Source organism: Musca autumnalis, unplaced genomic scaffold, assembly GCF_047663935.1.
Source record: "Musca autumnalis isolate F117 unplaced genomic scaffold, ASM4766393v1 scaffold_2, whole genome shotgun sequence".
Lineage (NCBI taxonomy): Eukaryota > Metazoa > Arthropoda > Insecta > Diptera > Muscidae > Musca > Musca autumnalis.
The window spans coordinates 101,944,440-101,960,594 of record NW_027411755.1 but is presented as its reverse complement, the minus strand read 5'-3'; positions in this window follow the sequence as shown (position 1 = coordinate 101,960,594).

The window sequence follows — 16,155 nt, the reverse complement described above, 5'->3', positions numbered from 1 at the left end:
ACTGACCTTATTGGTCATGGCCTAGGTGGATCACCTGGCCGAGGACACTTATCCCCTTTTGTACGAAGCAAATTAGTATGACACCTTCTTCTTCGCTTGTAGCGATAATTGAGTATGTCCCAATCATTAAAACTGAAAATACAAGAGAACTGCTAATGTTTCTCCAGTTGACACAATAGACAGCTGTGTTCCTACCTGTTTCAAAACAGTTATTTCTTGTTGATGAGACTTAGATGGCGTTGGGGGTTATAAATTATGGCTGAATTTTATAGCATCCAAATTTACTCCTATGGTTTCACACCAAACAATACTTTGTGGACTTTATGGTATGGTCAGCACGTTTTTCTTGGCAATACCCTAACACAGTGTTATTTCTATTTCCTTATTCTTCCGAAATCGACCCGAATAGAAATGGCGAATTCATTGCTGGACGAAATAATTTATATCCTGTTAAGCCGAAAATAAATCCACAGCTCCCACTCACAAACAATATCAGGGAACAGGTTATGAAACTCAGTAGCACATTGATTGCAGTAAGCAAAACTTGAACTTCTTGTTTATGTATCACTGCACTTATACTATCACTTTACTGACTTAATACAGAGCGGAATACCACTGTTCTTTTGTGCCTTTACACAACGACTAACTCTACCATCCATTTGCTTGACATGAACAGGCGGTGTTCGCCCTTAAAAAAAACACTCATTCGCCATATTTGGAGAACATATATTGGTCTCTCCGGTGCCCATATATGTGTCCTTTTCTTGGATCCGCTGAAATTGCCTAGTCATCGTCAAGTGGCAGTTATCCGTCAAGTGGCAGTTATCCGAATTTGGTGAATCAATTTTTAACCCATCTATACATCCATTTTCGCCATCGATACAACTCTGTATGGACTACTCCCGGTTTTGCCTGGCAATACTGGGTTACTATAATTTTTTCTTTCTCTCGTTTTTGTCTCTCATTCTTAGTCAGCTGATCCAATCACAACAATTGTGCAGCAACACAGACTACATCGTGTCATACCACACAAAAAATAAAAAAAAATTGTTTCCTAATTGATAATATATATATTATATATTATATATAATATATTTGCCCAAGAGAAGTCGAATCGAATGTTCAATTTACATGTGAATACACCACATATGGAGGATACCCCTATCTACCCACAATATATGTAGCTTTATGTATGTACGAGGCTAGACCGGGACCGGCTTGCTGACAAAATTCCCAATACTTTGTTTCCTACTGGCTTTGGTCCGCGATAATTCATCCTTCAACAGTTCGGTGCTGTGCGGATAGGCGACAGGAATAAAAATCAAGGTAAACAATATTTCTAATATATGACAGACTTATGACCGCCAAGCGACGACGGATTTCAACATGAGCGCTGGCAGGGGATGCATCTAGCACAGGACCCTTTATGCAACCTCTTTGTTTGCCGAAATTTCATGTACCAATGTACTTGCTAGATGACTTTTGACCCTCACTCCCTCTTCCTGTTCGGTTTCCATGGTATGGTTTCTTGGTGGGTTAATAGGCGACCCTGCCGCAACAAAACACCGATTCTTGGAAGTTTACGCGTCAAGAAACGTTGTGCGCAGGTTGTCATTGGTTGTTCGTCATGAAATTTACCCAACGTGGGGACTTCTCACTCCCTGTTCTCATTCTGTCGGGCTTATCGTTTACAGGCGAATCCATTGCATATAATTTACACAGTAACCATCAGTTTAAGCCTCTGGAAGCTAGATTTCCAAACGTTAGGCGGTCAATCTGGCCGCAGTTTCTATCTGCTGACATTCAGGAAGTAAAGTTTCATGTTATCTACCTCTGACAGAGCAACTTGTGCACAACCGGTGTACGAATACCTATCAGGGGCATAGCCTTTCCCTCTCGACATCTTCATGCAATGGCATTGGAAACGCCAATAGTTATACTTTATTATCAAGTGCGAACGCTGATCCAGCTATCAATTCTTATTTTCCTTTGTCAGGAATTACACATTAATTTTGAAAATACAAGTCATAAAATAAATGAATTATTTTTAATGTCAAACAGTAAATATATATCAATGTAATAAGCCAACATTGTTAAAGTTGTGGTATACAAGAAACAACAGATACCATTAATTGGTTTTAATTCGAACGGAAAATATTTCCATATATGCAATTTATTTCCCTTAAGCTGGGTACACATTGTCAGTTTTGAATGACAGCTTTGTTGGTGCTTGTTAGTGTGGCCGTTCATTTTGTCATTCATCATGCAACCACAAAATGTTTTGTGGTTGCTGGACGGTTGGACAGTTATCGATAATTGCAAAAAATCGTCATTCAAAACTGACAATGTGTACTGTACTTTAGTCAAATTACTATCATCTTTTTTTACCTTTTCAACAAGATTCGTTGTTGAGGCTATCGCATCCCTTTGCATGGTGTCGTGGCTACTAATAATAAACTTTTCTCTTTTTTGGTCTATATGCTTTCAAAGCGGAAAGAAATGGGCACAGATAGTAATTGTACACTATATGTTTTCGTATCTTGTGTTTCATTCATACTGCCGCCGATTCATGCCTTTATGTCTTTGAAATGGAAAATCCCAATTGGAGTGCTTTGCAGGTTTTCCAGTAGTGCGATTCTGTAACTTTTTTTAATAACGAACCGACATCGGTAGTTAACAAAAATATTCGGTTGAGGTAACGAATGTGCTATTCTGTAACTTTATGTTACCGATTACAGAAATCGTTAGCACATACCGACGAATATCGATGGAAAGACAAATTGTCAAATAATATATTTTAGTATTTATTAATGTATTTTTAAATTAAAAACATTATTTCTTCGCAACTACAGAATATAAAACGCGCGAAGGAGGAAAAATATCTTCTTTAGGAAGGATGGTGCCTACAATAAGTGTCTGCAAGTATCCCAATAATGCGAAACTCAGGACTAACTTCAACTTCAAAAAGTTAAGTGTGTATGTGAGTACTTTTAGGAGGTAAAGGAACAATACATGATTCTTATAGATTTTGGTGGTTTCATTCCAGGATATGAAGAAATATATCATTAGCCTTCACCGTAATAGCTCGGCGACACAAAATATAGAATATCCCCAATTTATTATTTTGAAGTGGACAAGAACTTGTCATTTAGACCAATAAATATGCATGTGTGCATCTACACCGTCTTTGGTGAAGCAACGGAAGCTGTATTATTTATGTTTACCTCACATTCATATATTTAACGTATTACTGGTAAAAAATATTTAATAGATGTGTGTAAGGATCATTGGTCAAAAGGTCACTTCCTATTATAGTGGATTGTAATTTATACATGGATGATTTAAAAATTATAAATTTGGTCAAATCCTTCCTATATGTATGTTAAGCGCTGTTTTATTTTTTCTAATTACAAAGGTAGGGTCATATTTTGGGTTGTGACGCTTTGTAGGAAAACTCTGAACAGTGCAATAAAAAGAAGATCTATGTAAAAATCGAACAAGTTTGGCATACTTAAGCCCTTTCGGTGACGTTCGTGGATCCACGTTACCGCCATTTCAGTCATTTATTCATTTCACGCCCATATTAAATGGCATTTCTCATGACCTATAGTTCGGAAATCTTATAGAAATTTGGTTTCTTTTGGCTTATAGAATTTTGGCTTCAATACGGTACTAAACCCAATAAATGCCTATTATAAAGATAGTGTTAAGGGAATTGGTATAAGCCCTACATAACAGTACCACACTTGAGTTTTTTTTGGAACTTTAGCTTACGGATTTCCTCTTTAATAAGTAAGACAAAGGATAGCGCAGCCATCATATGTAGAGTAGCATGGCGCAGTTTCACCAGCGCCGATTTGATTGATGCTACATAAAGATCATCCAAGCGAACGTTATGAATTGATCGAAGTTCTACAACTTTCTCTTTGGTGATCTTTATGCAGTTTCAATAAAATCTGCGCTGGCGAAAGCTCAACAGTGGCGAAGCTGTTGCCCTTATGTAAACGCCTTAAGGAGATGTTTCTCTTATTAACATAACATACATATGTTCATATAAAAACGCTGTTGTTAAAAGAAATCAGCTAAATATTGCAGTAAGGTACTTTCGGTAAGACTTAAGAACAACTTTTTTTTGGTTGTTAAGTTAACAATAATTTTCGATAATTACCGACACAATTTACCGACAAAAATCGTTAAAATTGGTATACAGAATAGCACTTACCGAAAATTATCGTTAACTACCGACATTCGTCGTTAATTCTGTCGTTAAGGAGTTACAGAATCGCACTACAGGGCATATAAATTGTTCCCAATGGGCTTGACTATTCTGCACCAAACATTTTTTGTTGCAGAATATAGCATTTATATTATTTTTAAATCACTAAGAACATGATTTTCCGGTACACTTCCTGTCCGGGAACAAATTTAACCACCCGAGCCCTGACATTGTACCTTCTGGCGCTTTTCTCGTAGGCGTCGTGAAGCTTTCCTTGCATGGTGTCTCTTATGGTTTTAAGGTTATCCTAGTTTTCTCGCCAGCTTGTAGTCATTACCATTGGTGAACATTTCATACCCGAATAGAGCAAAAAACGGCGTAACCCCCGTGGCCGAATGAATGGATGACCTGAGGGCACATCCAATCTCTGAGCGATACTGATCCCACTCCCTCTGATCATTATTTAAATATGATTGGATTGCTGCCAGCACTGACTGATTCACCCTTTCGGACGCATTCGATTGGGGTGAATACAGTGCAGTCTTCATATGGGTTATTTTGTATACTTTTAACATCTCTTCAAAATGCTTAGAGATGAATTGTTGCCCATTGTCACTATGAATGACCTCTGGGACTCCAAATTTATGAAAAATTTCATGGACAAAAATGTTACAACATTTTTAGCGGTTGCCTCTTTCATGGCCTTCAGAAACATAAATTTCGAAAAATGGTCCACGACAATAAATATATATGCGTTGCCATTTTTCGATCTTGGATATTTTCCCATAAAATCGACGTATAGTTTCAGGAATGGTCTCTCTGTTTCAACTCGGTTACCAATGGGTGGGCGCATATTTTGATTACATGACTTTGATTCTTTACAGGTTTGGCAATTGGCAACATAGTGCCGGACCTGTTTTACCATATTAGGCCAATAGTATTTCCGACGTAATCTAGCTAAAGTTTTTGCTACCCCGCCATGGGCTGTTGTGGGTGGTCATGAGCTTCCTGTATCAATACGTGGGTTATGTCATTTGGAACCCATAATCTCCAAGGGGACTCCCCGGTATAGTCTTGTTGAACGAATCTAGTTTTTTTTTTTGAAAATGTTGTCCCCTTCTACCATCAAATCTGGCAATTTTTCATGATTTTCTTCTATTGTTCTCAAAAGATCACGATATTCTTCGCTTTCAAAGGCATTTGTCTCAAAATCGAAGAATTCGTCCTCTGTGATCTCTTCAGCCACCACTGCCTCGCACATCCGAGAAAGTGTGTCTGCCACCACGTTATCAGACCCTTTCCTGTGCTCGATGGTGAAGTCGTATCCTTGCAAATGCAACAATGCAGCGTGCTAAGCGACTACTCAGGTCTTTGAGGGACATTAGCTACTTGAGGCTTGCATGGTCGGTCAAGACGGAGAACTTCATCATCTCGACATAGGGTCTGAAGCGTTTTATGGCTAAAACGGTCGCAAGACACTCTTTCTCGGTGACGGTATAGTTTCTATGGGCCGGATTCAATTTTTGAGAAAAAAATGCGATGGGGTTTTCACTCCCATCATAATTTTTTTGAAATAATACGGCGCCAACTCCATAAGCGGAAGCATCGCACTGTATGAAAAATTGCCTTTTGATGTCAGGGTGTCTCAATACTGGGGCAGATGTGAGTGCATGTTTCAAGGCATTGAAGGCTTCAACCGCCTCCTGGGTAATGCTTAATTTCTTTCCCTTTTTTAATAAGTCGGTCAGGGGTGCCGATAAGGAAGCAAAACGAAACGGCGGTACCAACCTGGCGTTCCTAGGAAGCTACGTACCTCCCTAGGAGACCTCGGAATCCTAATGCTCTGAATGGCTTTTACCTTTTCGGGGTCTGTCTTTAACATGCCCCCACCTATGATGAAACCCGAATACCGCAACTCAGTAAAACAAAACATGGACTTTCCCAAACTAATAGTCAACCGAGCTTCTTTCAAACACCTCGAGACCTCCAGGTGTGTCTCGAATTCATCTGAGATTATTAGCAAGTCATCCAGGTAAAGAAAAACATTTGGTTTGAGTCTACCTGGAATGACTTTGTCCATAAGTCTGCAAAATCGCTGAGCCGCATTGCATAGACCAAATGGAACAGTGAAAGCTGTATACGGTTTGGCTTCCTCCTCCAGTTCGATCTGCCAAAAGGCATATTTTAGGTCTATGCTACTTATAAAGTGTGTCTGGTCAGTGCGGCTCAGGATCCCTCGATGTTTTGCAAGGGGTATGCTTCCTTAATTGTCAAAGCATTCAACTTGCGGGCGTCGAGACAAAACCTATTTTTGTCGGGTTTACGAACAGCAGTGGTGCGGTTGCTCCTAGGACTATGGCTCTCTTCGATGACTTTGAGAGCTAACATGGTATCGATTTCCCGGCAAACAATATCCTGGACCGCTGGAGATAAAGGATAATGTTTTTCCAGGTGGGTGCACCCTAGTCCATCCTTTTCAAAAGACGACAAGTTTGAAACTATGGACTCCAAACGTTTTTGTTGGTCTGGTTCCAAATTGTGCATTTTATGGGGGTTAATTTAAGCAGGTTCCTTTAATTGGACCTGTGCTACCTGAAAAATGTCAGGGGCTATGTCGAAGGCTTTCCAGAAGTTTGTTCCCAAGTAAACCTTCTGTTCTAATTCTGGACACATGTAGAAGTTTATGTCCTTTATTTTATCTTTGTATTGAACACTTATTGTAACTAAACCTAAAATTCTATGGATGGATCTTGATGCGGCTTGGACAGTTTTATATAGTGGCTTAATCAACGCTAATGACTCAGCTGTTTTCCGGCAGTTTTTTCCGAGGAAACTTACCGATGCGCCCGAGTCCAAAAGTCCTTTGAACATCCTACCCTTTAAAAGTACGTCCGCATACTGTCTAGGATCTCTGTTGGAACAAATGTTGTTAATGGCCTCAACAGCTGCTCTTAACGCCCTTTTCTTTTCTTTGAATCTTCGACGGACTTTAAGTATGCGGTTATTTTGTTTCGATTTCAATTCATCTTTACTCACAGAGGTATTATCAGTCTTGTACTCACGAAAAATTTTACGCCTGGTTTAAATGCCATAAAATAAATGAATTATTTTTAACGTCAAACAGTAAATATATATCAATGTAATAAGCCAACATTGTTAAAGTTGTGGTATACAAGAAACAACAGATACCATTAATTGGTTTTAATTCGAACGGAAAATATTTCCATATATGCAATTTATTTCCCTTAAGCTGGGTACACATTGTCAGTTTTGAATGACAGCTTTGTTGGTGCTTGTTAGTGTGGCCGTTCATTTTGTCATTCATCATGCAACCACAAAATATTTTGTGGTTGCTGGACGGTTGGACAGTTATCGATAATTGCAAAAAATCGTCATTCAAAACTGACAATGTGTACTGTACTTTAGTCAAATTACTATCATCTTTTTTTCATTTTCAACAAGATTCGTTGTTGAGGCTATCGCATCCCTTTTGCATGGTGTCGTGGCTACTAATAATAAACTTTTCTCTTTTTTGGTCTATATGCTTTCAAAGCGGAAAGAAACGGGCACATATAGTACTTGTACACTATATGTTTTCGTATCTTGTGTTTCATTCATACTGCCGCCGATTCATGCCTTTATGTCTTTGTCTATTCTGTAACTTTATGTTACCGATTACAGAAATCGTTAGCACATACCGACGAATATCGATGGAAAGACAAATTGTCAAATAATATATTTTAGTATTTATTAATGTATTTTTAAATTAAAAACATTATTTCTTCGCAACTACAGAATATAAAACGCGCCAAGGAGGAAAAATATCTTCTTTAGGAAGGAAGGTGCCTACAATAAGTGTCTGCAAGTATCCCAATAATGCGAAACTCAGGAGTAACTTCAACTTCAAAAAGTTAAGTGTGTATGTGAGTACTTCAAGGAGGTAAAGGAACAATACATGATTCTTATAGATTTTGGTGGTTTCATTCCAGGATATGAAGAAATATATCATTAGCCTTCACTGTAATAGCTCGGCGACACAAAATATAGAATATCCCCAATTTATTATTTTGAAGTGGACAAGAACTTGTCTTTTAGACCAATAAACATGCATGTGTGCATCTACACCGTCTTTGGTGAAGCAACGGAAGCTGCATTATTTATGTTTACCTCACATTCATATATTTAACGTATTACTGGCAAAAAATATTTAATAGATGTGTGTAAGGATCATTGGTCAAAAGGTAACTTCCTATTATAGTGGATTGTAATTTATACATGGATGATTTAAAAATTATAAATTTGGTCAAATCCTTCCTATATGTATGTTAAGCGCTGTTTTATTTTTTCTAATTACAAAGGTAGGGTCGTATTTTGGGTTGTGACGCTTTGTAGGAAAACTCTGAACAGTGCAATAACAAGAAGAGCTATGTAAAAATTGAACAAGTTTGGCATACTTAAGCCCCTTCGGTGACGTTCGTGGATCCACGTTACCGCCATTTGAGTCATTTATTCATTTCACGCCCATATTAAAGGGCAATTTTCATGACCTATATTTCGGAAATCTTATAGAAATTTTGTTTCTTTTGGCTTATAGAATTTTGGCTTCAATACGGTACTAAAGCCAATAAATGCCTATTGGAAAGATAGTGTTAAGGGAATTGGTATAAGCCCTACATAACAGTACAACACTTGAGTTTTTTTGGAACTTTAGCTTACGGATTTCCTCTTTAATAAGTAAGACAAAGGATAGCGCAGCCATCATATGTAGAGTAGCATGGCGCAGCTTCACCAGCGCCGATTTGATTGATGCTACATAAAGATCATCCAAGCGAACGTTATGAATTAATCGAAGTTCTACAACTTTCTCTTTGGTGATCTTTATGCAGTTTCAATAAAATCTGCGCTGGCAAAAGCTCAACAGTGGCGAAGCTGTTGCCCTTATGTAAACGCCTTAAGGAGATGTTTCTCTTATTAACATAACATACATATGTTCATATCAAAACGCTGTTGTTAAAAGAAATCAGCTAAATATTGCAGTAAGGTACTTTCGGTAAGACTTAGCAACAAGTTTTTTTGGTTGTTAAGTTAACAATAATTTTCGGTAATTACCGACACAATTTACCGACAAAAATCGTTAAAATTGGTATACCGAATAGCACTTACCGAAAATACCGACATTCGTCGTTAATTCTGTCGTTAAGGAGTTACAGAATCGCACTACAGGGCATATAAATTGTTCCCATTTAGCATTTATATTATTTTTAAAATCACTAAGAACATGATTTTTCCGGTACACTTCCTGTCCGGGAACAAATTTAACCACCCGAGCCCTGACATTGTACCTTCTGGCGCTTTTCTCATAGGCGTCGTGAAGCTTTCCTTGCATAGTATCTCTTATGGTTTTAAGTTTATCCTCGACTGCAAGGGGTTCAATGTGGTGATCCATGATGGATCCTAGTTTTCTCGCCAGCTTGTAGTCATTGCATTGAACATTTCATACCCGAATAGAGCAAAAAACGGCGTAACCCCCGTGGCCGAATGAATGGATGACCTGAGGGCACATTCAATCTCTGAGCGATACTGATCCCACTCCCTCTGATCATTATTTAAATATGATCGGATTGCTGCCAGCACTGACTGATTCACCCTTTCGGACGCATTCGATTGGGGTGAATACAGTGCAGTCTTCATATGGGTTATTTTGTATACTTTTAACATCTCTTCAAAATGCTTAGAGATGAATTGTTGCCCATTGTCACTATGAATGGCCTCTGGGACTCCAAATTTATGAAAAATTTCATGGACAAAAATGTTACAACATTTTTAGCGGTTGCCTCTTTCATGGCCTTCAGAAACATAAATTTCGAAAAATGGTCCATTTTTCGATCTTGGATATTTTCCCATAAAATCGACGTATAGTTTCTGGAATGGCCTCTCTGTTTCAACTCGGTTACCAATGGGTGGGCGCATATTTTGATTACATGACTTTGATTCTTTACAGGTTTGGCAATTGGCAACATAGTGCCGGACCTGTTTTACCATATTAGGCCAATAGTATTTCTGACGTAATCTAGCTAAAGTTTTTGCTACCCCGCCATGGGCTGTTGTGGGTGGTCATGAGCTTCCTGTATCAATACGTGGGTTATGTCATTTGGAACCCATAATCTCCAAGGGGACTCCCCGGTATAGTCTTGTTGAGCGAATCTAGTTTTTTTTTTTTGAAAATTTTGTCCCCTTCTACCTTCAAATCTGGCAATTTTTCATGATGTTCTTCTATTGTTCTCAAAAGATCACGATATTCTTCGCTTTCAAAGGCATTTGTCTCAAAATCGAAGAATTCGTCCTCTGTGATCTCTTCAGCCACCACTGCCTCGCACATCCGAGAAAGCGTGTCTGCCACCACGTTATCAGACCCTTTCCTGTGCTCGATGGTGAAGTCGTATCCTTGCAAATGCAACGACCAGCGTGCTAAGCGACTACTCAGGTCTTTGAGGGACATTAGCTACTTGGGGCTTGCATGGTCGGTCAAGACGGAGAACTTCATCATCTCGACATAGGGTCTGAAGCGTTTTATGGCTAAAACGGCCGCCAGACACTCTTTCTCGGTGACGGTATAGTTTCTCTGGGCCGGATACAATTTTTGAGAAAAAAATGCGATGGGGTTTTCACTCCCATCATAATTTTTTTGAAATAATACGGCGCCAACTCCATAAGCGGAAGCATCGCACTGTATGAAAAATTGCCTTTTGAAGTCAGGGTGTTTCAATACTGGGGCAGATGTGAGTGCATGTTTCAAGGCATTGAAGGCGTCAACCGCCTCCTGGGTAATACTAAATTTCTTTCCCTTTTTGAATAAGTAGGTCAGGGTGCCGATAAGGAAGCAAAATCCTTAACGAAACGGCGGTACCAACCTGCCGTTCCTAGGAAGCTACGTACCTCCCTAGGAGACCTCGGAATCCTAATGCTCTGAATGGCTTTTACCTTTTCGGGGTCTGTCTTTAACATGCCCCCACCTATGATGAAACCCGAATACCGCAACTCAGTAAAACAAAACATGGACTTTCCCAAACTAATAGTCAACCGAGCTTCTTTCAAACACCTCGAGACCTCCAGGTGTGTCTCGAATTCATCTGAGATTATTAGCAAGTCATCCAGGTAAACAAAAACATTTGGTTTGAGTCTACCTGGAATGACTTTGACCATAAGTCTGCAAAATCGCTGAGCCGCATTGCATAGACCAAATGGCATTACTCGAACTGGTAAAGAGGCCGCCCTGGAACAGTGAAAGCTGTATACGGTTTGGCTTCCTCCTCCAGTTCGATCTGCCAAAAGGCATATTTTAGGTCTATGCTACTTATAAAGTGTGTCTGGTCAGTGCGGCTCAGGATCCCTCGATGTTTTGCAAGGGGTATGCTTCCTTAATGGTCAAAGCATTCAACTTGCGGGCGTCGAGACAAAACCTATTTTTGTCGGGTTTACGAACCGCAGTGGTGCGGTTGCTCCAAGGACTATTGCTCTCTTCGATGACTTTGAGAGCTAACATGGTATCGATTTCCCGGTAAACAATATCCTGGACCGCTGGAGATAAAGGATAATGTTTATCCCTGACTGGGTTCGCCCCCTCAATTAATTTTATTTCATGTTTTCCAGGTGGGTGCACCCTACTCCATCCTTTTCAAAAGACGACAAGTTTGAAACTATGGACTCCAAACGTTCTTGTTGGTCTGGTTCCAAATTGTGCATTTTATGGGGGTTAATTTAAGCAGGTTCCTTTAATTGGACCTGTGCTACCTGAAAAATGTCAGGGGCTATGTCGAAGGCTTTCCAGAAGTTTGTTCCCAAGTAAACCTTCTGTTCTAATTCTGGACACATGTAGAAGTTTATGTCCTTTATTTTATCTTTGTATTGAACACTTATTGTAACTAAACCTAAAATTCTATGGATGGATCTTGATGCGGCTTGGACAGTTTTATATAGTGGCTTAATCAAGGCTAATGACTCAGCTGTTTCCCGGCAGTTTTTTCCGAGGAGACTTACCGATGCGCCCGAGTCCAAAAGTCCTTTGAACATCCTACCCTTTAAAAGTACGTGCGCATACTGTCTAGGATCTCTGTTGGAACAAATGTTGTTAATGGCCTCAACAGCTACTCTTAACGCCCTTTTCTTTTCTTTGAATCTTCGACGGACTTTAAGTATGCGGTTATTTTGTTTCGATTTCAATTCATCTTTACTCACAGAGGTATTATCAGTTTTGTACTCACGAAAAATTTTACGCCTGGTTTCGTAATAATGCTTCTGTTTTTCCTCTAGTGGAACATAATGACGGATATGATAAAAAGGTATTGATTGTTTTTTTATGGTGCGGGATTCTGGGCCGAACGTGTCTCTCCCGTGGAAGTCAAGTTCCGTTTGCTGTTTCCCTGCTTGAACTTAGGGCAATTAGGTGTAACTACAGCGGGTCTTCCACGCCTGTAGCAAAATCTATTCCTCTGTTCTGAAGGACACTCCATAAACATATGACCTTGTTCCCTGCAGTTCCAGCATACTATATTACAGAGAGCTTCTACTTCGTAAATTGTGTCATCATTCGGTGCCTTTAATGTTTCGAGGACTACTTCATTGACCTGCTTTTGATAACGAATAGGTTGTTGAGGCATTGACCGACTATCTTTTCGCACCATATTCCTCTCAGCTTCTAAACATTCTATCCTCAAGTGGTCTAAGGATGATACCTGGATAGGGTAAACTATATTTGCCACAGGCCCTCTTAAGTTTCTCTCAGCTAGTTTTATCATATCAAATTCGTTCACATGGTGTGTTAGTCTATAAATAAGGCGTCTATTCCTTCTCCTGAGCAAATCTCTCCCACAGGTGTGGGTGCCTTGGCACCTGTGGTCGAAGGTAATGCGACAAGCACACAGCCTAAGGGCAGATACAGGGAGGAAGAGACTGAGAAGCAAAGGGGAAGTTCATGCTCGACCCAGCCTTCAGATACAGGTAGCGACTCAGACTCCAAATCCGATAGCGAAAGCAAAAATAATATAACCGTCATGGAAATCCCAGAAAAGGAGGAGGTCCACAAGATGGTAGATGAAGTGAGCGACAGCATTGCAAAGCTCACAACACACAAGAAGCAGCTGTCTGGTGCTCAACGACGCAAGTTCAGGAAGCAACGGGCAAGCAAAAAGGCTATATCGCAGGATGCTCCCACAGGGATCATGAGCACTCCCTCCACTTCTTCGGAAGCGGCGAAGAGGATCAGATCCCCCGAAAAGCAGAACACTGTAAAGCCGACGAAGAAGAAAAAGAACTCCAAACGTCTCGAGTGCACCGCGTCAAGTACCACGCAAAGGAGACTGTTCCGAGAATCCTTGGGCAGAGGGCGACAAAGTCAACTCTAACGTGAAGAGGGTGTTCCCAGCCGCGTAATCGACTGCAGTGCCTGGGGATTCTGCGAAAAAATCCCGGACCCGGCAGAAGAGGAAGAGGGCTGCGGAGACCGGTAGAGAGCCGCCATCTTACGCCAAGGTAGCCAAGAAACGCTATAGGGACGAACTCTGCTATGCAGTGATCGATACCAATAGAGGTTCCGTAAAGCTACCCAAAGACCATCTTCCAGCAATTGAGGAAATGGTCAACAATAAGATATTGGATCACATAATGATTGGAGGTGATCCAATTCAAATTATCAGCAGCGGGGTCAAAGGGGACGTGATGGTGTTCCACTTTGCCCAGCATGCAAACGTTGCCGCCCTCAAGGATATTATCAGCAGCATAATACCTCCATGGGAAAACGGCAAACAAAAGTTGGTGAGGAAAGACCAAATTCCTCAACTAACAAAAACTTCGGTATTCGTCAGAGGATGGGGCAGCAAGTTCGAGACGGAACGCATGCTCGAAGTCTTTGGTCGCCAAAACAAGGACTTGGACATGAAGAGATGGGAGGTCTTCCACAGGGAGGAGCAGGAGGACGGAACTCTCCTTGTGGTCGGAATTGACCATCTCTCCATGGCTAGTCTGACAAAGACTAAGGGCAGGGCTTTCTACATCTCCAACGCTGTCCGCTTCAAGGCAGGAAAGGCGGTAATCGGCGAAAGCGAGGAAGCCAAACAAAATAGCGAAGGGGTTTTACCTCCTAGCAAAAGTGAAAAGGGAGTCGACTCTCAAGAAGCCCGTTTACTGGATGACCAATGATTGAGGTCGTCCAGATAAACCTCCATCGGAGCGAGACGGCAACCATGGCCCTGATGGAGCAAATTAATACAGGTAAAATCCATATTGGCTTGATCCAGGAACCTTGGACTATTCAGAACAAGGTCTCTGGACTAAACCATATAAACTACCAACTTTTTTATGCAAATACGGGGTCTCGACCGAGAACCTGTATAATATGTCACAAAAACTTAAGTTTTCTTTTCTCTCCAGAGTTGTCAACATCGGACGCAACTGTGCTGAAGCTGGGGAATGGCAATATATACCTTGCGTCAATATATTTACCGTTCGACTCGCCGACACAACCACCTACGTCGGAGCTGCAGCGGTTGGTGAGGAAAGCAAAACAAACAGGTAACGAAGTACTAGTAGGTAGCGATGCTAACTCACACCACATTGCGTGGGGTAGTACTAATACTAACAAAAGGGGCCAAGCCCTTTTAGATTTCTTGAATACTAACGACCTAATAACCCTTAACATAGGAAATAAAGACACCTTTGTTAACAAGATTAGGGAAGAGGTATTAGATATAACAATATGTTCCGAAAATCTTATAAACGAGGTGCAGAATTGAAGGGTCTCGGAAGAGCATTCCTTCTCGGATCATCGTTATATAAGATTTGAACTAACACGGCCACCGCCGAAACCTATAAGTTTCCGAAATAAATCCAAAACCAATTGGATAAAATTTGGGAAACTAATAAGAGATAGGCTAGGGCACGATAGATATGAATGCCTAAGCACGGAAGATATAGACAGAAATGTCAACATTATAACGGAGGTCTTAGTAAAGTCATTCGAAGAAAGTTGTCCCCTACGAAAAACCCTGGATGACGGGAGAAATTCGTAACAAAGGCAAAGAGGTCCGAAGGCTTTACAACAGAGCTCGAAAAAAAAAGTTTCTATCGAAAACCCATACACAAACCGAGGTCATGGTGAATGATATGGGAAATAAGATGGAAACAATCGAGGACACGCTGGGGCTTTTGATGAATACACATTTCCCGCCGAACACTGCGACGCACGCAGGGGTGCCGGTAGTTAGGGAATGTGTTACAGAGGAAGCACCAACAATTGATGAAGCGATGGTAAAGGATGCCATCCAGAGCTTCAAACCCTTCAAAGCAGCGGGGCCGGATGAGATATTTCCGGCCTTATACTCCTAAAGCCTGGCAGGAGGCGAGGGTAGTATTTATCCCCAAACCTGGGAGGGCAAGTTACGCAATTCCTAAGTCTAATCGTCCGATAAGCCTATCATCATTCCTGCTTAAAACCATGAAACGAATAGTCGACACCATGATTAAGAGCAAGATTCCAAACGATATGCTTAAATACAAACAACATGCATACGTTAAAGGTAGATCAGTGGAAACCGCATTACATGAGGTTGTACACCACATCGAGATAACCTTCGACAGGAAGATGTATACACTAGCGGTATGCATTGATATCGAGGGTGCTTTCAACAACGTCAGCACCGAAACCCTTATCCAATCCTTAGATAAGTTTCAGGTGAATCGGGCCCTTAGGGACTGGATAAGCCACATGCTAAGGAATAGATGAATAAGTTGCGGGCTACTTGACGTGAAAATAAAGGACAAAGTTGGTCAGGGTACGCCACAGGGGGGATTTTATCCCCACTCCTATGGTTCACTACCATAAATGGCCAATTAAGGACTTTAACCGATGAGGGATTTGACCCAGTCTGTTATGCAGACGACGATAT